Source organism: Drosophila subpulchrella, unplaced genomic scaffold, assembly GCF_014743375.2.
Source record: "Drosophila subpulchrella strain 33 F10 #4 breed RU33 unplaced genomic scaffold, RU_Dsub_v1.1 Primary Assembly Seq41, whole genome shotgun sequence".
NCBI classification, from domain to species: domain Eukaryota; kingdom Metazoa; phylum Arthropoda; class Insecta; order Diptera; family Drosophilidae; genus Drosophila; species Drosophila subpulchrella.
The window spans coordinates 1,259,953-1,282,362 of NW_023665629.1; the positions used below are offsets into that span (position 1 = coordinate 1,259,953).

Sequence of the window (22,410 nt, forward strand, 5' to 3'; positions counted from 1 at the left end):
GCCAGGGGTGAGATGAGTTGTGTGGGTAGGGAAGAGGTATGTGTGAGCTATTTGTCGGAGGCGGCAGCACAAACGCGACGTCGGTACTGCTACGGCGCAGATACCCGCTGACTGTCCGGGGCTACTTAATTACGCTAAGTGTTGAGGGCTTGGCGGTAGCCGGGCCGTGACCAACTTCCACGCTTATTCGTAGCTACCCTGGAGAACCAGGGCGCTCGCTATCCGCAACCTGTGACCAGTTCGGTAGCCTTCAGCTCGGTGCCCTCCGAGCTATCCCACTAGCTCTTTGGCCGAAATGGGAAAGTCTCTGGAAATCTTGCAATTGCTCTTCTACTGGCCAGAATCTTTTCTACAAATTCACTTTCTTAAAGATAATGAAGGAAGCTAGCGCCTCGAACGTGGTAGATTTCCTCATTCATGAGGTATTTTACAAGTTCGGCTTCCCGGAAGAAGTACACTATTCGCCAGTTCACGTCCAAGATCTTCGAGGAAGCGATAGAGAGTTTCGGTATCACTCACCTTAAGACTCCGATATACTCTCCGCAGAGCAACGCAGCGGAACAAGTCAATCGAAGCGTGTTGGCAGCATTTCAGGTTCTTTTGGATGGCGACCATCGGAACTGGGATGATATCTTCCAGAGATTGAGGTAGCTCTTCGCAACGCTATTCACTCGTCCACAGGAAAGGCGCCCTTCTTCACGGATTTCGGACATTACATGTCCCTGAACGGAGCCAATTACAAGTTGGCGAGGAAGTGAAAGTCCTTGTGCGACCATGAGATGTCTGGGATAAAGACGGCGGACAAACTCCGTGTGATCCAGCAGAAAGAATCTAGAGACAGCGTCTGAGAGAAGCCGCCAACGGTATGACCAACGGGCTCGAACTTCTTGGTCAAGCCAGGTCAGGAAGTATACCGCCGCAACTTCGTCCTCAGTGACTTTGGCAAGTCGTTCAACGCTAAGTTCGCCAGGAAGTTTCTAAGAGCTCGAGTGGTGAAAGCGGTCGGCAACAAGACCTACGAGCTGTAAGACTTACAGGGACGTCGTCTGGGAGTTTAAGACGCCATAGACATCCGTCTGTAATCTAAAATGGGGAACAAAGTAAAAAATTTGCCCTTTTCTTACTTTGTGCCTCATTTAAGATTACAGGCGGATGTCTTTGGCGTGTTAAACACCCATACGACGTCCCTGTAAACAATGTTGTCATACTTTCCGGTAAGCGTGGGTCCCGCGTTGAGAACCGTTTGGAACTGCTATATGGATGACAGACCAGGTCCCATCAGAAAAGGATTTCAATGCTCCGTGGCTTCAGATCGGGTGGCGTCTCTCTAAATCCTTGGGTGGTGTTGCATTTTAAGTTAGAACCGGCTGAAAGTAAGCCGATATTAGGACAGTCAGATTATCGATAGCGTAGGCATGGTTACCCCAACGCCGGTGGCGCCCGTATTGTTGGCCATTGGGCAATCCAGCTATTTAAGTGAATCCCGGTTCGCTCGTGGGAATTCTCTTAAATAGGTCTCAATTGTCCACTGACCCACTTTTGAGAGCACCGGGCTTAGAAAATAGAGAAGATTTTCAAGTCAGTCACAGCCATATTGCCAAGCAGTGTTGTCAAGTGTTTGTGAATAAAAGTGAGTGGTAAAAAAATACTCTATTTTATGGTCCTCACCCCCATAATTTTCGAAAAAATTATCATCGACTGACCGCGTATTCTTAAGAACTCTGTGTATCGAACTGATTTTATTGGTCTGGTCGCTACGAGATTCGTGCGGCTAGCTCAGAAGATTGTGTGTTCGTTCCACCAAATTTATATGACGTGACTGCCCCGTAGATCAGTCAGAAAACACAGGGTTCGAATGGTAAAAGTGGGTTTTATTCTCGTGTTATTAATACGTGTGGGTGGCTGGTCTGGTCTCGGTATCTCCTCGCTCTGGTTCCACAGACTGCTGATGCTCCTCGTCCTGGCTTGTCGACGCGTTGACTTGACAACCGCTGGCTCCTGTGTCTCGGGATGCTCGAGGTGGCCGCCTCTGCTGTCTTGCCGACGCGCTGCCTCGGGGTCGCTTGTAGCGCCTTGGACTCGCAGAGAGTTCGGCCTTGTGGGCTTAGGGAAGCGTCACCGTTCTCAGACTAGGGTGAACAAGCCTTGCTCTCCAGGGCAACGCCTTTCGAGACAATACCTGTCCCTTGCTCTGTCCCGGACTGTCCCCAGGAAGCTGGGTAGCAGTCCACTTTGCTTTACGCCTAGCGCAGACGAATGTTCCGTCCGGCTTCACCCTAATGCTTGACGTCCGCGACGCTCCTGCGCTCCCCAATGAGCGCGGTATCTTGAGTGGGGAGTTATTCAACTCCTCACAAATGGTTAGGGTGGTAGCTTATTCTTATTCTTATTCAACCGGGGTCCCAACACAAAAGGTCCCGGGATATTCGTTCGGAAGCCTTACGACGTATGCGACGTAGTTCCGCCTTACCTTCGAGCTACGATTTGGCTGTCTGCGACCGGTGTCCGTTCGGCCCGCTTAGAAGTCCTTGGACCAGCTATAATCGCCTTCCTTAAATGCCGCCACCGCTATTCAACATTCCCCGGTGAGTTCGATTCGGGCCCCCAAATCGCGCGGCGGTGAGAGGCCCGCTACTTTGAGTGGGGCGTCCGAACTTTGGACTGACCGTTCAACAGCTCACCTTAGTGCGCCAGTACTTTCGAGGACCTTATTTACCGCTGGCCTCCGGCGAGAAGTCCTCGGCCTGGGCTATAATTGCCCTCCATGTCTGTCCCAGAAGTGGCTGAAATTCAGGATTGTAAGTTTCATGTTTACATTCATTACCATTTATACTTGCTTTTTGAATTGTAAATTTATCTGAAATCAGGGCCGAGAGCCTTAGTTGTCCTCGTCGTTTGCCTTTAAGAAAGGTCGCGAGTATAAGTTCTTAGTGGTATAGATTACAGCGCATATTACGTACCATTTGGTCCGTCCCTTCTTTCCCCAGGAACTCCTCAAGATTAGGTGACCCGACACGAGCGCATTGCGTATGTCCCTTGTGGGGAACGTATTCTCCGCTTTGACCGCGTAAAATTGAAGACGGCTGCCAAGTTTTGGTCTTGAAGGCTAAAGATAGATAAATTGGTTAGTAGGAGTACAAGTGTTAATGATTATACTTACCGTGTTTATTAAATGTCTGTTAAACCCGAAATGTGTGAGTGAGTTGTCCCTGTGGGGGAGATTGACGTCCCTCGGGGCACCAATGCAAGGGTGGCTGCGCTGTGGTAACAATATCTAATAAATTCGTTTTGTTTACCTTTTTGCTGTTAGACATGTGTGTTATTGTTATTATCGTGAGACGGTGATAGTAATCGATATTATCCGCCCTGAGAAATATCAGAGCTGGTCGGTGCTGTCCTTGGTAAAAATATAGCAGTTCCGTAAGATTTTGGCGCCCCTTTAAAAAAAAAAAAAAAATATCGAGACGATGGCGTCTCGCGCAAAACTTTTTTTTCCTTTTTGCAGCCACCTCAACCAATGGCTTGCAGGGCAACGGAAAGTTGCGTGCAACTACATTGGATGTGGTTGGTATGGTGGGAAATAAGTAAGAAAGCAAGAACCTGAGCAGGACAGGAGGCTTGCCCATGAGAGGAGGAGAAAAACTGTTATAGATTCGGTAGGGTTGTTATTTATATAAATTAAAGTAATAGTTTTGTATTCGGTTTTGTTAATATAGTTTCTTTTTGGTGTTTCAGTAGGTGTTGATCCTCGTTTTTTCGTGGGTGAAGTTGGTTTTTCATATCACTGCTAAGCCTAATTGTGTGATCGTGTCCCGGGAAGGTTTCGCGCTGCACGATCACTGCTACCTGGGAATGAAAATACTGGCGGGAAACAAATCCTATAAGTTTGCACCATAGGTTTAATATAAAAAAAATGTATTTAATTTAATTTGAAACTGGTAACAATCTTATTTTTATGTTGGAGGAACACCGACTTGCTATTACCAAATCTCAAACTGAACTATCTTCTTATCATAAACTTCTTCGACGATCATACCTTGGTTTTGAGCTTTAGAGCTTTTTGTAAAAGGACTTAACTTTACTTGAGTAAGTTTTTTAATTGCCCTTTGGATAATTAATTGATAATGCACCGGCGGCTCAATCAAAATGTTTAGTCTAGATCTTTGGGTCTTTTCCATTGAGGGTCAAAAGTGTCGGAACGAGTTGATAATGTAACTTGTTTCGTTCTGGATGTTTAGTCTAGACTTTGGGCGCATTGCAATTAGATACGGGCTGGTCGGAGTACTAAGGTTGTCTGGAGGGTAGATTCTGGGGTGGTGTATGTTTGTGTGGGTGAGTGGACATTTACATAGAGTTATGTGGTGCTTTATTTATTTAATTATTGTTTATTGTTTGTGGTAGGCAATTTTTGGCGTGTTTAGTTTTGTTTTCATAGGCGTTAGGTGTGAGGTTCATTTTTGTAAGACATACCAAAAGATATCGAAGTAGGAAACAAGCACGGGCATGGGCTTCGTTCGGTGGTTCCTTCAGCCGGGGAAGACAAGGCTTTGTGGTCCTTGGAAGACAAGGGCGGTGCGGGGTCTGCTTCACGGAATTCATGCCAGGATCCGCGAGGTGCGGTCCCCGAGGACTCTCGGTCGGCAGTTACCGGCGACCACCAAGGGTGCCATCGAAGTCGCCTAGAAGGGCATGGGATTCTCCGAAGTTCGAGAGTAGCAGTCCAAGATACGTCTTAGGGAACGGGCCCCGGCTTAATCATGAAGGCGCGCAGAAATGGCGCATCGAGGACCGCAGAGCTCCCGATTTCCGCGAGGAACAGAGTCAGTATGCCAATGTGGGACAGGACTGTATCAGCCAATAGGTCTGGATGGATCGGTAGGGAGTTTACTTCGTCGGCGAGAACGACAGCAACTCGGTGGAGGACTTCGTGTTCCGGGTGGAGTTTCTGCAGCGGCAGTACCACGTGCTGCTCAAGGGACGAGCTCGAAAGAGGTATTGAGTCCACGTGGTCCCAGTTGCGTACTTCGCTGATGGACAGGTCGCCAAACGGAGCACGAAAGGATGCACGAACTCCTACAGCGGGAGCAACAGCCTGTAGAGAGTGCAGAGGATTAAGTCCACACGATGCAGCAGCTGGCCTCTCGCCTAAAAAAAAAAACTGTTAGAGCGACAGTTGGTAAAAAACATTAAAAAGGGTTTGTCTACACAATGGTGGACGAGCTGCGGGACGAGTGCATCGCGGTCGAACGCAACTTCGACCGCCGAGAACGCGCCTCATATGGGGAGCAACCGCACCTTAGCCCCGGGGGACAAGCCCATGGTGAGCGAGGCCGCGCTTTCTGAGACTGAAGAGGATTCGGATGTGCACGAGGTGGACGAATAGAATCCCGCGAAGCAGTAAACGTCCTAAGTTTAGATAAATGCTTAGCCCATAAGGATGGCAGCAAGTTAATGTTAAAGTATTACCGTATGAAGAACGGATGCACCGATTTTTTGAGGTCAGAAACCAGATCTTCGCCGAGCACCAGTTGAGCGGCTTGAGATTGGTGTCCAGAAAAGTCCAGAAGGTCAGGGATCGATTCCGGAAACGGCCGAGATCCAGGAGATGTTTCTCACGTTCGAAAAGGACGGTCTGCGGACGACAAGAAAACACACATCGAGCTGATTGAAGGAGCCAAGGTCTTCAAGGATCGACCTATCCCATGTCGCCCGCGAAGCAGAAGGTGGTCTAGGATGAGGGGGACAAGATGTTGGCTCTCGGAGTCATCGAGGAGATCAAGAGCCCGTGGAGCAAAGGCACGACGGTAGTGTCTAGACCTGGAAAGATCGGTTCTGCTTAGATACCCGAAAATTGAACGATCTGACCATTAAAGATGCTTACCCACTGCCTAGTATCGGTGGCATTCTTTCTAGAATCGACCAAAAGTACTATATTTCCAGGTTGGATTTAAAGTTCGCGTTCTGGCAGATCGAATTGGATCCGAGAAGCAAGGAATTGACGGCCTTTACGGTTTCTGGTCGGCTTCTCTATTAATTCCTTGTAATGCCTTTCGGACTCTGGAACGCGGCGCAGCGGCTGGTAAGGTTTATGGATCGAGTAATTCCAGCCGAGATCCGCTCCAACGTCTTCGTCTAATTAGATGATCTGCCGATACAGGCTCCAGATATCCAGACGCATCTTAAGTACCTTCGCCGAGTCGCAGAATGCCTGAAGACAGCGGGATTAACCAAAGCTGTGGGTAAGTCGAAGTTTTGCTTAGGGATTAGACCTTGGTCTTATCGATGGTGGAGGGCGTCTATGGATGGATCCCGGACGAGTAGCAGCGATCAGAAGGATGCAAGAGCTAAGGACCATGAAGGAGGTGAGAGTGTTCCTCGACACTGCTGGATGGTACCGCAGGTTTATAAAGAACTTCGCAACGTTGGTTGCTCCGCTCACTGAATCGCTGAAGAAAACTGGTAACTCAAAGTTTTCTTTCTTACAGTGCTAGCCGTAGAGTCCTTGAAAATAGCGTTAAGAACAGCCCCAGTCCTTGTGCATGCGGACTTCAAGAGAAATTTCTTAATTCAGTGCGATGCGTCAGACTTTGGAGTCCGGACGGTGCTTTTCCAGCGAGACGACGACGGACAGGAACAGCCAATTGCTTTTTTTTCGGCGATGGTGAATAAGCATCAGGTAAACTACACCGTAACCGAGAAAGGGTATCTCGCCGCTCTCCTGGCTATTCGCAAGTTTCGGCCGCATGTCGGTAAGATGCCGTTCACCTGCATCACGGATCACTCGGGCTTGAAGTGGCTCATGTCCATGAAAGATCTTTCAGGACTGTTGGCCCGGTGGTCACTGCAGCCTCAAGGATTCCACTTCAACATCGAGCAGACACCCTATCACGGTGCGTGGAATCCGACGAAGTTGTTGGGTTTCGAAACTACAGAATTCACTGGGGAAGAATACTGGGAGTTGGTGAAGGATGTGGAGCAGAATTTGGCAAGCTTACCGATCGATGATGGTCTCATCTTCAAGAGAGTCTCTCAAACGAATCTTGATGGGGAGGTAAAAGTGGCCGAGTGGAAACTGTAGGTTCCGCAAAGTCTGACCCACGGCATAATTGACCGTGTACGGACCCAACAGCAGTCCAGCAGTCTCTGGAAATCTTGCAATTGCTCTTCTACTGGTCAGACATGGTAATCCAAATCCGCGAGTTCTTTTGGGGATGCGAAGTCTTCAAGGAGTTGAAGGCACCTTATTTCCGGATGCATGTCGGGATCGGAGAAAGAGTACAGATGGAACAGCCGTTCCAGAAGCTGTACATCGATTTCCTTTGGAACATCCGAGGTCGAGGAAGGGTCATGCCCGGATTTTTATCGTAGTGAATCTTTTCTACAATTTCACTTTCTTAAAGATATTGAAGAAAGCTAGCGCCTCGAACGTGGTAGATTTCCTCATTCATGAGGTATTTTACAAGTTCGGCTTCCCGAAAGTAATTCACTTTTCGCCAGTTCACGTCCAAGATCTTCGAGGAAGCGATAGAGAGTTTCGGAATCACTCACCTTAAGACTCCGATATACACTCCGCAGAGCAACGCAGCGGAACAAGTCAATCGAAGCGTGTTGGCAGCATTTCAGGGTCTTTTGAATGGCGACCATCGGAACTGGGATCATATTTTCCAGAGATTGAAGTAGCTCTTCGCAACGCGAATCACTCGGCCACAGGAGAAGCGCCCTTCTTCACGGACTTCGGACATCACATGTCCCTAAACGGAGCCAATTACAAGTTGGCGAGGAAGTTAAAGTCCATGAGATGTCTAGGATGAGTAGGATGAGTAAGATGAGTAGGATGAGTAGGCAGACAAACTCCGCGTGATCCAGCAGAAAGTCCGAAAGAATCTAGAGACAGCGTATGAGAGAAGTCGCCAACGGTATGACTAACGGGCTCATTCTTTTTGGTCAAGCCAGGTCAGGAAGTATACCCCCGCAACTTCGTCCTCAGTGACGAACGCTGAGTTCGCCAGGAAGTTCCTTGTTGTCTTGGAGTTTACCACGCCAAAGGCACAAAGTAAGCAAGGGGCAAATTACAACAATGTTGTCATATTTCTCGGTGAGCGTGGGTCCCGCGTTGAGAACCGTTTGGAACTGCTAGTTGGATGACAAACCAGGTTCCATCAGAAAAGGATTTCAATGCTCAGAATGATTTCGTTGAGAGGCTTCAGACCGGGTGGCGTCTCTTTTAAGCCTTGGGTGATAATGCATTTTAAGTTGGAACCTGCTGGAAGTAAACCGATATTGGGACAGACAGATTAGTGATAGCGTAAGAAGGGTTACCCTAATACCGGTGGCGCCCGTACTGTTGGCCATCGTGCAATCCAGCTATTTAAGTGAATCCCGGGTCGCTCTTGGGAATTCTCTTAAATAGGACTCTATCGTCCAATGATCCACTTTTGATACGCCAGGCTAAGAAAATAGCGAAGATATTTAAGTCAGCCACAGCCTTATTGCCAAGCAGACAGATGCAGTGCCTAAAACTAAATTAAAATGAGTGGTAGAACATTTAATGGTTAATGGTGGTAGCTTAGTGTGATGAATAATTATCTGTAGGGCAACCGAGGTCCCAACACAAAGGGCCCCGGGTTATTCGTTCGGCAGCTTTACGACGTATGCGACGTAGTTTCGGCTTTCCTTCCAGCCACGATTTGGCTGTCTGCAACCGGTGTCCGTTCGGCCCGCTTAGAAGTCCTTGGACAAGCTAAAATTGCCTTTCCTAGTCGCCGCCACCGACATTCAACATTCCCCGGTAAGTTCGTTCCGGGCTATTACGCCCAACTCACTTTGGGGAACAACAGCCCCCCAAATCGCCCGGCGGTGAGAGGCCCGCTGCTTTGAGTCGGGCGTCCGAACTTTGGACTGGCCGTCCAGCAGCTCACCTTAGTGCGCTGCTTTTCGTGGACCTTATTTGCCGCTGGCCTCTGGCGAGAAGTCCTCGGCCCGGGCTATAATCGCCCTGTCCCAGAAGTGACTGAAACTACGGATTGTAAATTACATGTTTACATTCATTTCTATATATACTTCCTTTTTTAATTGTAAATTTATCTGGAATCAAACCCGAGAGCCTTAGTTGTCCTCGTCGTTTGCCTATAAGAAAGGTCGCGAGTTCTTAGTGGTATAGATTACAGCGCATATTACGTACCATTTGGCCCGTCCCGTCTTTTCCCCAGGAGCTTCTCAGGATTAGGTGACCCGACACGAGAGCATGGCGTGTGTCCCTTGTTGTGCGCCGTGTTTTTATGCGAGCTCTACCAATAAATTAATGGTGAAGCATATTTTTCCGCGGCAGCTGTAGCCTTTTCCAGTGGGAAACGTATTCTCAGCTTTGACTGCGTAAAATTGAAGACAGCCAAGTTTTGGTCTTGAAGGCTAAAGATAGATAAATCGGTTAGTATAAGTACAAATATAAATGATTATACATGTTAAACCCGAAATGTGTAAGTGAGTTTTTCCTGTGAGGAAGATGGAGCGGCCGTAGACCTCCGGGAGTTGATTTCGGCAGTTGATCATGGTATGTGCCTCCCAGGCGTCCCTCGGGGCACCAATGAAACAGTGGACGCGCTGTGGTAAGAATATCTAATACCACTTTTTCGTCATTTTGTCCAAACTTTATTAAATTTGATTTGTTTTACCTTTTTGCTGTTAGAGATGTGTGTTTTTCGTCAGACGGTGATAGTTATCGATATCAATGTTGGGGAACTGTTTGGGACATTGCTGGTACTCCGCCCTGAGGAATTCCGGAGCTGGTCGGTGCTGCCCCGATTGAAAATATAGTACTTCCGTAACATTATTGAAAATGACACATTTTTCTTTGCGGAGCAGGTAAAAACTAAATCGAATAGCTTTTCTTCTTGTATTTCAAGTTTGAACTGGCTGGAATAAAACCAATATCGAGTTAAATAGGTATAGATATCGAGCCCCAATGCGGATGACGCCTCCTGTTGTTGGCCATTGGGCGATCTAGCTATTTAAATGAATTCCGGTTCGCTTTTGAGAAGTTTCTTAAGTGGTTTTGGATCGTCCAATGACCCACTTTCGAGAGCACCGGGCACCGTCGCGTGTCGGGCAATGAAGTATTGAGGTTTGGAACAAATTTAAAGCTCGCATATAAAAAAAGTGCACTAACTAAACAATGCATAAAGGTGAGAGTGTTTAGCATTTTGGGGGAGATGGGTGGTGCCTCCTAGTAGTCCCTCGGGGCAACACTCTTTAAGCAAATATTTTGGTAGGCGCACCCCTTCACTTGGTTTGTTCTTTGGATAATAAAAAAGCATAGCAATATTTCATTTCATGATGAGATCAATTGCTAAGTTCCGAGCCGTGGGAAGGCTCCTTGGTCTTGCTTTAACAATAATTTCCTTGAAACAGCGCCACTGCAGTGCTAAGGCATTTTCTTCTCAAAAAAATCACGAAACGTTAACTATAGAAATACCTTAGCTCGTATAAAATAGAGAATAAAAACACTAAAATACTGAGTTGATTTGCGTGTTCCGTCTCATTTTCGCATGAAGAGAGCTATAGCGACTTTTCCCATCTCTGGCACGTGCATTTCTTATGAAAGATAAAGTGGCTGAAGCGGAATTCGTTCGCTAAAGGGAAAACCCCTTCTGTGTGAAAAAGCTGTTTTGGGGCTTTGGTTTTTCACATGGGCATCAAATTGGCGTCGGACAGTTAACAGTGATTGCGGAACGGTAACATTGAAGATATTTTTATTTTTTTACCTTTTCGTTGGAATTTAATCAATATTTTAGGAAGAGCCTTGAATGTTTGTACAGATCAAAACAATAAAATCCTTTGTACAATTAAAAATTAGTTGTACAGTCACATATATACAATCTTTTAAAATATGTGTGTGTTTTATTTTTTATTTTTTAGTGGCCTTAAAAAGTGTCTGGACACGAATAACTAAAAAAGAAAACAAAGAAATCAGCCGCAGTGAAACTTTTTAAAAAAGTAGAGGCCGGAAATTTTGGACCTTACAAGCAATGATCATATTAATATTAAAGGTGTCTGTGCAGACATTAGCTCAGCTACAATACTAGTGTTTCTATCTAACCCCAGACTAGAGCTGTCAAATTATCGAGGGCACTATCGATAGTATCGATGGTAAGAGGCCAGCATCCTTTATCGATTTTGGAAATCATTACAATATATCGCTAGCAAATACACAGCAAATGCCAGCGACGTCATCTGAGTTCGAGAGGATGTTTTCGATCGCAAGCGGCGAATTAATTTTGGAGCGCAGAACAGCTTTGAAGTTAAAAGTTGTCAATTATCTTTTTATAATGAAGAATTGGTTGGTTAACAATAACAAGATTATTAATGATATGCTAGTTTACGAAGCATTTCAATCCAAAGGCAGGACCTCTTCATTTAAAGATAATGGACCGAATTATGTAGTTATATTTTCTTATTTTTAAGTTTGTCAAGTTCGAAGTCCAAAATAAATTGTTATTTTTAAAGATTTCAATAATTATGATATTTAATTTGCATTTAATTTGAGTCAAGTTTAAAAGAATACCTTTAATTCTAAGGCTTGTTGAGTAGAGGAATACCCCTGTTCTTGGAAAATTGGAATACAGCGATACTATCGCGATAGTATCGATATTTTGGAAAGGAAACCTCGAAAATATCGATGTTGTCACTATCGATGGATTGACAATTTTACCCCGGTCAAGGGGGTACTGAGCACATATGGCAGGCATGGGAATGCCGGGATGGCGGGATGATGATCGCGAACAATCCTGCACTGGGGGTGAGCTAACGAGGGTTAGCTAGCAATAGGGATTGTGTCTTATTACGAGCGCCACTCTTGGAGGTGGGAAGAAGACCCACGGAGTAATGTGTTGCGTCGATAACTGTTTTATATTCGATCGATTGAGAGAGTTTTTTGGCGGTACTATCGGTATTTATACCCGTTACTCGTAGAGTAAAAGGGTATACTAGATTCTTCGGAAAGTATGTAGCAGGCAGAAGGAAGCGTTTCCGACCCCATAAAGTGTGTATATTCTTGATCGGGATCACTAGCCGAGTCGATCTAGCCATGTCCGTCTGTCCGTCCGGATGTATGCTGAGATCTCGGAAACTATAAGAGCTAAGCTTTTGGAATTTGGCATGCAGATTCCTGAGCTTCTTACGCAGCGCAATTTTGTTTCAGCAGCGTGCCACGCCCACTCCAACGCCCACAAGCCGCCCAAGACTGTAGCTCCTACAGTTTTGATGCTAGAATAAAATATTTAACTGCAATGTATTGTTCTCCGTAGCCTTGTACGCAGCGCAAGTTTGTTACGCGAATATGCCACGCCCATCTGAAATTCTTACAAAATGTTGATAAACGTATTGCATTGCAACTATTTTTTGTTAATGTATTGATTTCAAAGGTAATGCAGCATCGGAAATAGTTCAGGACCAACAATGCAATACAAAAAAATCACAACAAAACCTCTTTAACCTATTTAATTGTATGATTTTTCCTTGAGGCTTTTACGGGCTAGCTACACCGGTAAGTGATCGAAAGTGTTAAGGAGAATTGTGTAATACAAGTTATACCGTGACTTTATTCCTCATTATGAGTAATAAATATTCAACAGGTGTTGTTGCACGTGAAAAAGTCGGCACACTTGCGCCCACAAACCATCATTTCCTCAGGTGTTGTTGTGTACGTGAGAAAGATCGCACTCCCAAAATATCCCAGGATTGTTGTCTATGAGTGTGAAAGTAATTAGAAATTCAAAAATCCAATAACATGAAACCGAGATCGGTTTTTCGCGGTTTTAGTATTGTGTCTTCTCACATTTTTCTTCTCGGTTTCATGACGAAAGCTATGTCGATTTTAGTATTCCGAACTAAAATCAATCTCGGTTCTGTGGTTGTTGACGAGGGTCGTGGGGCGAAGACGTAGAAAAAATGAGAGTGACAGGAGAGGAGAGGAGAGAGACTAAAATCCTCTCTTGGAGTTACCGTTATCGAAGTTATCGAAATAAGCGGCGCCTATATGGTGAAACTGTGCGGCTTAACAGTGTAATGAGTAACAACGAAGACCAGCAAAAATTGGAGGACCTGCTTCAGGAATTTAGGAATACTTTAGTTAACAATAACTCCTTAATTAAAATGTAAACAAAAAATGTAAGGATACCTGTTGTTTATTTCAGATATCTTAACATATAAGAAAGGGATCTGGAAGCGAGGTCGATGCGATGTTGAAACCGAGAACGGTTCTTCTCGAAACCGAGATCTTTTCGATGTTAAAACCGAGAACGGTTACTCTCGAAATCGAGATCTTTTCGATGTTGAACCGAGAACGGTTATTCTCGAAATTGAGATCGATTCGATGTTGAAACCGAGAACGATTCATACTGAAATCAAGATCGACCATTCTCAAAGGCCCGTTCTCAAACCGAGAAGACTTCGATGACGATCTTAGTATTTTTAGTATGAGTCGTTCTTGGCTCACTTTTGAGATCGAAAATACTGAAATCGAGAACGCTGAGAACGGTTTTTTCCCTGAGTGTAGTGAATCTCGATGAAAGCCGTTAGCCGCCGGACAAAGAATGAAAAATTTAAACTTTTGGTTTGTACTTGCAGAAGCCGAGTTGAAACGAAAACTGAAAAATGGAAGGCAGGTTAGGTTAGCTTAGGTCCCCCCACTTAGGCCACACTGGGCCCCTTGTGATACCATGTAATCTCTGTACAGATCCTTTTCCCAAGCTCATGTGTTATTGGGTTTCTCGAACCAGTTTGTTCTTTTTATGAAACATAGGAGTTTGGGAATGCTTACGCCATGTACGGCCGCAAGGTTCGGAAGAGTGTAGCTTCCTAGGGCTTGAAGACGTTTGAGGTTGTGTGCTGGGCAGAAGCATAGGAGGTCTTCAATGCTCTCCCCTTCTATACCTGCTTACAGCTGTGGCAGTAGTCGTGGTTACTTGTGGCATTAGAGTTTGTATTTCATCGGTTGTTGGAGAGGGTGTACAATCTCTGCTTGATGAAGAGCTTACAGGTAGCCATGGGCATACCCACCATGTCCTTATCGCGAAGGATATCGGCTGTTGTCCCGGTTGCCCTCAATGTTACGATGTCCAGGCACCTAGATGAGGTTTATTCTCAGATGAGTGGCCATATCGTTCAGAGATTTGCGGCATTCAGAGATAGTTACTGAGTTAGTTGTATAGTAGTCGAGGGCCCTGAGGGCTGCTTGACTATCCGTAAAGACGAAGATGTCTGTGTTGTGATGTTCCGCGGTGTCCAAGTGGGACATGACATGGAAAACACTACAGTGATCTGGTAGGCGAAATGAGACATTATTGTCCAGTTCAGGAGAGAATACTCTTCCACCTGTTTGCGAGTTAAGCTTGGAGCCGTCTCTGTATATATTGACGGCGTTTTCGATTTGGTGTGGGAGGTTGTCCCAGTCTGTACGAGTAGGTATAAAGACCTTGTACTTTTTTTTGAAGTTGACTTTGTGTGGGACGCAGTCTGTTATGTGTGGTATGGATTTCTGATTTGTTAGTATAAGGGAGTGACCAGTTGAGCCTGTTGTCCAGGCCGCTTCTTCGCGGAGCCTTAGCGCTGTGGCTGATGCCCAGCTTTTGGCAAGCAGGTCCAGGGGCTCAAGGTCGAGGATTGTATTCAATGCTTCACTGATGCAGAGCTCTGCTTTTCGTTGGATCTGGTGAAGGATCTTAGGTTACAATTATTTTCTAGGGAAGGCCACTAGACGATGGTTACGTAGAAAAGAATGGGCCTGACTATTGTAGTGTATAGCCAGTGAACTATTACGGGCGAAAAACTTCACTTTCTCGCTTTAGCTTTTTTACAAGCAATGAGTGCTATTCCCGCTTTACCTGTGCGGACTATGATATTGTCTCTCCAGTTCAGTTTTGGTGTGGCATTAGAGATTGTGTTTCATTGGTTGTTGGAGAGGGTGTACAATCTCTGCTTGATGAAGAGCTTACAGGTAGCCATGGGCATACCCACCGTGTCCTTATCGCGAAGGATATCGGCTGTTGTCCCGGTTGCCCTCAATGTTACGATGTCCAGGCACCTAGATGAGGTTTATTCTCAGATGAGTGGCCATATCGTTCAGAGATTTGCGGCATTTAGAGATAGTTACTGAGTTAGTTGTACAGGAGTCGAGGGCCCTGAGGGCTGCTTGACTATCCGAAAAGACGAAGATGTCTGTTTGCGAGTTAAGCTTGGAGCTGTCTCTGTATATATTGACGGCGTTTTCGATTTGGTGTGGGAGGTCGTCCCAGTCTGTACGGGTAGGTATAAAGACCTAGTACTTTTTTTCGAAGTTGACTTTGTGTGGGACGCAGTCTGTTATGTGTGGTATGGATTTCTGATTTGTTAGTATAAGGGAGTGACCAGTTGAGCCTGTTGTCCAGGCCGCTGCTTCGCGGAGCCTTAGCGCTGTGGCTGATGCCCAGCTTTTGTCAAGCAGGTCCAGGGGCTCAAGGTCGAGGATTGTATTCAATGCTTCAGTTGCGGTGGTGCGGAGCGCCTCACTGATGCAGAGCTCTGCTTTTCTTTGGATCTGGTGAAGGATCTTAGGTTACAATTATTTTCTAGTGAAGGCCATTAGACGATGTTTCCGTAGAAAAGAATGGGCCTGACTATTGCAGTGTATAGCCAGTGAACTATTACGGGCGAAAAACTTCACTTTCTCCCTTTAGCTTTTTTACAAGCGATGAGTGCTATTCCCGCTTTACCTGTGCGGACTATGATGTTGTCTCTCCAGTTGAGTTTTGGTGTAGTTTTAGGAGAGTTCGACTTGGTAACTTATACTTCCTTGTGAATAGAACTAGTTCGGTCTTTTCTGAGCTAACTCCATCAGATTGCACAGAGTTTGAGAAGATTTTCCTTGCCGTAGAATAACCACGTTGTCCGCGTAGGCTACCACTTCAGTGCCCGCTTTCTCTGGAAGTGATAGTAGTTTGTTGACCACTATAACCTATAGAAGAGGTGAGAGTACACCCTGCTAAAAAGCGTGATGTGTAAGAGTCCCACTATAGGCCGCTCAATGCCCAGTTCAGTCAGAGCACCAGTGATAGCCGTTGCGGTGACGTTGTTGTTGATATGCCTTTACGGTACGCATGTTGTGCAATGGGGAGTAGGCTTGGGCTGGTAGTTAGCCTGATGTAGGTGTCAGTTAGCCTTTCCAGTTTCTTTGACTCGAAGGAGGAGAGTCTTATCGGAGGGAAGTCTTTTGGGGTGATGTGGGAGGGTTTGCCGGCCCTCGGTATAAATATTACTTTAACGTCCAACTACCTGGATGGAATGTGGTTAAGTGCTAGACAGCCGTCGAAAATGACTGTCAGCCCAGGGAGGAATGTGTTTAGTGTCCGTTGTAGTTGGGCTGGGAAGAACCCGTCAGGGCCGTGGGACTTAAAGGGCTTAAAAGAGTTAATAGGCCACTTGATGCGGTCAGGGCTTGAGATATTGTCTATGCTCTGATCGTCGAGGTTCTCTTCTATGTAAAGGTTCTCCACTGTTTGGGGATTGGGTGTCTAGCAGGAGTTCAAGGGTTTCCTGGCTGTTTCCCGTCCAGGTGACAGCATTGGTTTTAGGGTATCCAATGGTTGCTGGAGATTTTGCTAAGATTCTTCTGAGTCTGGAATCCTCCGCGATAGATTCTATACTACTGCAGAAGCAAGCGTTCTCTTCGTTTCGATATTCTTATTACTCTTTATAGGCTTAGGTTCGTATATTATATGTTCCAGCAAGCTTCGCTGTTGTTGTTCTATTGAAGTAAGTTTTGCACTCGCTTTAAAGATTCGCCAGGGTTGTGCCACCAGATCGTCTTGTGCTTTGTTTTGACTGTTCTGCTTGGGTAAGCCATTTTTATGGCTTCACTGCAGATGTCAGTGAAAGTATTGACTAGGCTATCTAATTCTTGACTGTTAAGTACGTGTGTCGGTGGAGTGTGTAAAATCCTTGTGAGGAGTTTTTTGTGGTAACCTCAGTTGGTTAGTCTTAGATTTGTAAAGTTCTCGGTGGGGGGACCGTCTAGAGTTATTGCAAATTCTATGGATCGATGATCTATGAATGAGTGTTCGACCCTCACTTTCCACGCTTTAAGCTGGATAAGCAGGGAATCAGATATTAGGGTAATGTCTGAGACTTCCCTCCTATTTCTAGTGATGAAAGTTGTCATTACCTTTGTTGCAAATAAGTAGACTTGATTGAAGGAGATAGTCATAGAGTAACTCACCCCTTTCGTTTGTGTTTGTACTTCCCCATTGTGGTTGGTGAGAGTTAGCGTCCCCTCCCAGGATGAGTTCCTTAGATTTATATATATAGTTGGCCTCCTCGTGTTCCATCCCGTTATCACTCGGGGTCTCGTAGGACGCGCAGGCAGCCAGGTTGTCTGCCGCTAGTTTGTCCATATCGTAGATGTGGAGTTGCACCTTGTCGAACCCATAGTTCAGCCGGTTCTGCTGCGCTGAGAGGGGTTCTAGATCTTCCAATCCTTTACCACTTCCGCAAAGGACCTAGACCATGTGCAGCGGTTGGTTGTCCTGGCCTTCTTGCTCGCTGGTTGCGCTACTTCCATCGACCTCTTTTGCTTGTAGTAAGAGCGATGTCGAAGTCTGGGATTACCGCCTTTGCCCAGGCTATGCCCTCTAAGATTTTTTGGTAACCCTCCGTAGACGCTTGGTCCTCTCGTATGGGGTTGGTGGCCAGGCGTTTGAGGACGCGAAAAGCTCTTTTCCATTCCAGAGGTCCTGCCTGTTTAGGTGGTGTCCTCTTGAACTCCTTGGTCCTGGTGCTTACCACAAGATCAGCCTTGGCACGCCCCTCAGGTTGGATTGTCTGGTTAGCCGATCCTACGCTAGTTGGAGGTTTTGGTCGGCTACGTTGCTCGCTGGTTGCGACTTCCGACTTTTTATGAGTGTCGGACTCAAAATTTAATTGTTTTTTTTTTTACTTCGAATTCTCCATAGTGATTGCCACGAGCTGCGGAGAAAGGTAAGGCCTGGTAAGGCTGACTTAAAAAGGAGGTGGTCACTTGGCTGAGCCCACCGTTCGAGACTCAGTTATTTGTTGACTCGGGCTCCCAGCCAGATTGACTCTCGGCACGGTACGAATTACACCTTAGTACAGCCCGGGGTGAGATGAGTGTTGGGGGGACAGGGAAGAGCGTGAGCTATTTATCGGTACTGCTACGGCGCAGATACCCGCTGACTGTCCGGGTCTACTTATTTACGCCTAATGTTGGGGCTTAGCGGTTGCCGGGCCGTACCAACTTCCATATTCTTATTCATAGCTACCCTGAAGAACCAGGGCGCTCGCTATCCGCAACCTGCGACCCGTTCGGTAGCCTTCAGCTCGGCGTCATCCAAGCCATCTCACTAGCTTTTTGGCTGAATAAGACCCGAAGGCAAGACCCAAAATACTTGCAGGAGGTCAGTGCAGATGAAAAATGACTTCTAATCTGAGCCTTATCCAAGTTGGCCATTATTGTGAGACTTGATCCACAGGAAGCAAGGGCCGCCCGCTAAGGGACAGCTGAAGAAGCCATTACCAGAATGCCTGTCGACTTCCTGTAGCATCAGCGGATCAACGCGGCTCCCACTCCAAGGACCATGTTGTCATATTGGGAATCGGAGCTGGACTGCAGATGGCGAAGAGTCCGCGAAACTAGAAGAAAGCTTATAACTATTTATTTATATAAATAAAACATCTCTTTAACATTAAATTAAGTTCAAGGAATCCTTCCGCGGTGACAGGAAATCATTTGAGCTGTTGGTGGGGCTGCTGACAAGCCTAGAAAAAAAGATACAGTGTTTCGCCCAGCCATTCCATTGTATAAAGGAATTGCTGTTTCCCTGTATTTGCCTCGGAATACAGAACTATTATTATTAGTCGATTAGATTATACGGCATATCAAAAACCATGGTACGCAAAATTCTAAACGATTTCTGTACCGAAGTCGTCCCTTTTATGACTCCCGAGTATTTGTCACCAAGCTTTTTGACCGAAGAGAATATTCAAGAGTGTGTGAAAGGATTTGAGAAACTACGATTCTCACAATGTTTTGCAGCAATGGGTAATGTCTAAATAAAATTTGCATGCAATTTGGTAAACTCCCTGAAGGAATCACATGAAGCTTTAGCAGTTAATCTGATCAAGGTTAAGCTAAAAGGCCATGCACGAAACTTAATAGACAATGAGAATTCAATCTCAGAAATAATAGAGAAACTGAAAAATGAAGTTAAAGGAGAATCAGTATATGTCATTTTGGTAAAACTATTGAATCTCCAACAGAGACAGAAAACAGCCAATCAATACGTTCAAGAAGTAGAGAAATTGGCAAAGGCACTAGAAGGAGCCTACATAAATGACGGACTGTCCTCAGAATTAGCCATTCAGTACAGCAAAACACATTGGATGATGCCATGTCCAAATTCGTAAACAGTTGTACAGATGCAACAGACCAATCAAACACGGTCCTGTTTTAAAATAGAAGTAACCGTGGAAATTACCGCGGAAGAGGTAACAACAATAATAGTAACCGTGGTTACTATAACAATAATAGAGGACGAGGCCAAAATAGAGGAACTTAAAGAGGAAATAACCACCAAAAAAGGGGTTATTACTATAACAATAATAATAACCATAATGTTAGGGTAGCCCAAAACGTTTCGGGAAACTCCCAACAACCTTTAGATACCCAGCAATAGGAACCACAAAAATTCACACAATCAATCTCGGCCAAAATATATTTGTAACTTCCTAAAATGTCGCAACCGGAAAAGAACTTGTATTTTTAGTAGACACTGGTGCAGTCATATCTATACTCAAAGAAAATTCTGATGGTTTTCCTAACATTCAATCCGACTATGTAATAAACATACAAGGAATTAGTCAAGATATTACAAAATCTATAGGACAAATATCCGTTGAGATACAGACTTCTAAATATATAATCCCAGATAATTATACCCGATACTCGTAGAGTAAAAGGGTTTACCAGATTCGTCGGAAAGTATGTAACAGGCAGAAGGAAGCGTTTCCGACCCCATAAAGTATATATATTCTTGATCAGGATCACTAACCGAGTCGATCTAGCCATGTCCGTCTGTCCGTATGAACGCTGAGATCTCGGAAACTATAAGAGCTACAATATTCAGATTAGGCATGCAGATTCCTGAGATTCCTGCGCAGCGCAAGTTTGTTTCAGAAGAGTGCCACGCCCACTCTAACGCCCACAAACCGCCCAAAACTGTGGCTCCTACAGTTTTGATGATAGAACAAAAAATTTAACTGAAATGTATTGTTCTCATCAATACCTACCGATTGACCTAAAAAAAAGTTTTTCCACGCCCACTTTAACGCCCACAAACCGCCCACAAACTTCAAAAAATCGTAAATATGAACGCGGATATCTCGGAAAATATCAAAGATAGAGAAACGGGATTTCAGATTTAGATTTCGTAGGCTTGAGCGCAGCAAAAGTTTGTTACGCGAATATGCCACGCCCACTCTAACGCCCACAAACCGCCAAAATCTGTGGCGCCCACAATTCTCATGCTAGATAAAAAATTTAACTGAAATGTATTGTTCTCATCAATACCTACCGATTGACCTAAAAAAAAGTTTTGCCACGCCCACTCTAACGCCCACAAACTGCCCAAGCCTGTGGCGCCCACAATTTTCGTGCTAGATAAAAAATTTTAACTGAAATGTATTGGTCTCCTCAATACCTATCGATTGATTTAAAAAAACTTTGCCACGCCCACTCTAACGCCCACAACGCTTAAATCTGTCTACCGCCGGTAGGTGGCGCATTTGCTGCTTGCATATCTCCACTTTCCTTTGGTCCCTTTAGCTGAGTAACGGGTATCTGACAGTCGAGGAACTCGACTATAGCGTTCTTCCTTGTTTTCATATTGTTAATTTACAATTCGCCACTCCCTGTGATGGTATATTAGGAACCGACTTTATCAAAAAATACAACTGTCAGTTAGACTTCAAGCCATCCGAAGATTGGCTTATAATTAGACCAAATAACTTAAAGTTCCGAATTTATGTTCCGATAACATACAGTACTGGCAATAACTCCATAATTCTGCCAGCAGGATCTCAAGTTGACCGAAAAATTAAAATAGATTCAATAGAAGACAGTGTGTTGATTCCAAACCAAGAAATTGAGCATGGTATATACATAGCATATACCACAGCATCCCCTGAAAATGCATTCATTAGACTACTTAACACAACAAATACAGATAAAGTAGTCAGCATTAATAAATTAAATTATGAATCACTTTCGAACTACGACGTAGTTCAATCAAGCAAAGAAAATAGAGAAAAGTCTGTATTATCTCAACTTTCCAAAAATTTTTCCTCCACAATTCCGGACACAACTGTCAACACTATGCACACAATATATTTGATGTATTCGGATTGGAAACCGAATCGTTGAGTACAAATAATTTTTATAAACAAAAGCTGAGATTGAAGGATGAAGAAACGGTTTATATCAAAAACTACAGAAGTCCTCACAGTCAAAAAGACGAAATTCAAGCCCAGGTACATAAATTAATAAAAGATAAAATTGTGGAACCATCTGTATTTGCATATAACAGCCCACTCTTATTAGATCCGAAAAAGTCGATCACGGGCTCAGATAAAAAGAAATGGCGATTAGTAATTGACTATCGTCAGATAAATAAAAAACTAATGTCTGATAAGTTCCCTCTACCCAGAATTGATGACATTTTAGACCAACTAGGTAGAGCAAAATATTTTTCATGTCTCGACTTAATGTCAGGTTTTCATCAAATCGTGCTTGAAAAAAGCTCTAGAGATATAACGTGCTTCTCGACAAGCAATGGTTCGTATCGCTTCACGCGATTACCATTCGGCTTAAAAATAGCGCCAAACTCTTTTCAGAGAATGATGACTATAGCATTCTCTGGACTAGATCCTTCTCAAGCATTCCTTTACATGGAAGATCTAAAAGTCATTGGTTGTTCCAAAAAACATGCCTAAAAACTTATCTGATGTTTTCGAGAAATGTAGGAAATACAACCTGAAGTTACATAATGAAAAATGCTAATTATTAATAAAGGAATCTTGACCGACGACAAAAAATACGACGTCATAAAAAATTATCCAGTCCCACACGATGCGGACAGCGCTAGAAGATTTGATGCATTCTGCAATTATTACAGACGTTTTATTAAAAACTTTGCCGACTATTCTCGTCACATAACTAAGTTATGCAAAAGAAATGTAAAATTTGAATGAACAGCTGACTGCCAGCATGCGTTCGAACATCTTAAATCGACTTTAATAGGACCAACATTGCTACAATACCCAGATTTCAGTAAAGAATTTTACATAATAACAGATGCTAGTAAGCAA

The 22,410-nt window shown here is 44.7% G+C and overlaps 2 long non-coding RNA genes across 3 annotated transcripts; both read right to left on the reverse strand.

Moving 5' to 3' along the window:
• Positions 1-3,003: 3,003 nt before the first annotated feature.
• LOC119562267 lies at positions 3,004-6,605 on the reverse strand. 2 transcript variants are annotated; one of them, XR_005221792.1, is made up of 6 exons: positions 5,882-6,605; positions 5,467-5,817; positions 5,296-5,406; positions 4,471-5,145; positions 3,161-3,259; positions 3,004-3,106 (listed from the first exon to the last, which is right to left on the reverse strand). It is a non-coding gene; the product is annotated as an uncharacterized LOC119562267 (long non-coding RNA). The 2 variants fall into 2 exon arrangements; XR_005221791.1 differs by having other exon boundaries at positions 5,206-5,406.
• A 1,733-nt stretch (positions 6,606-8,338) lies between these two features.
• On the reverse strand, positions 8,339-9,813 carry LOC119562265. The gene is made up of 4 exons (XR_005221790.1): positions 9,672-9,813; positions 9,468-9,615; positions 9,182-9,408; positions 8,339-9,126 (listed from the first exon to the last, which is right to left on the reverse strand). It is a non-coding gene; the product is annotated as an uncharacterized LOC119562265 (long non-coding RNA).
• Between the last annotated feature and the right edge of the window lie 12,597 nt (positions 9,814-22,410).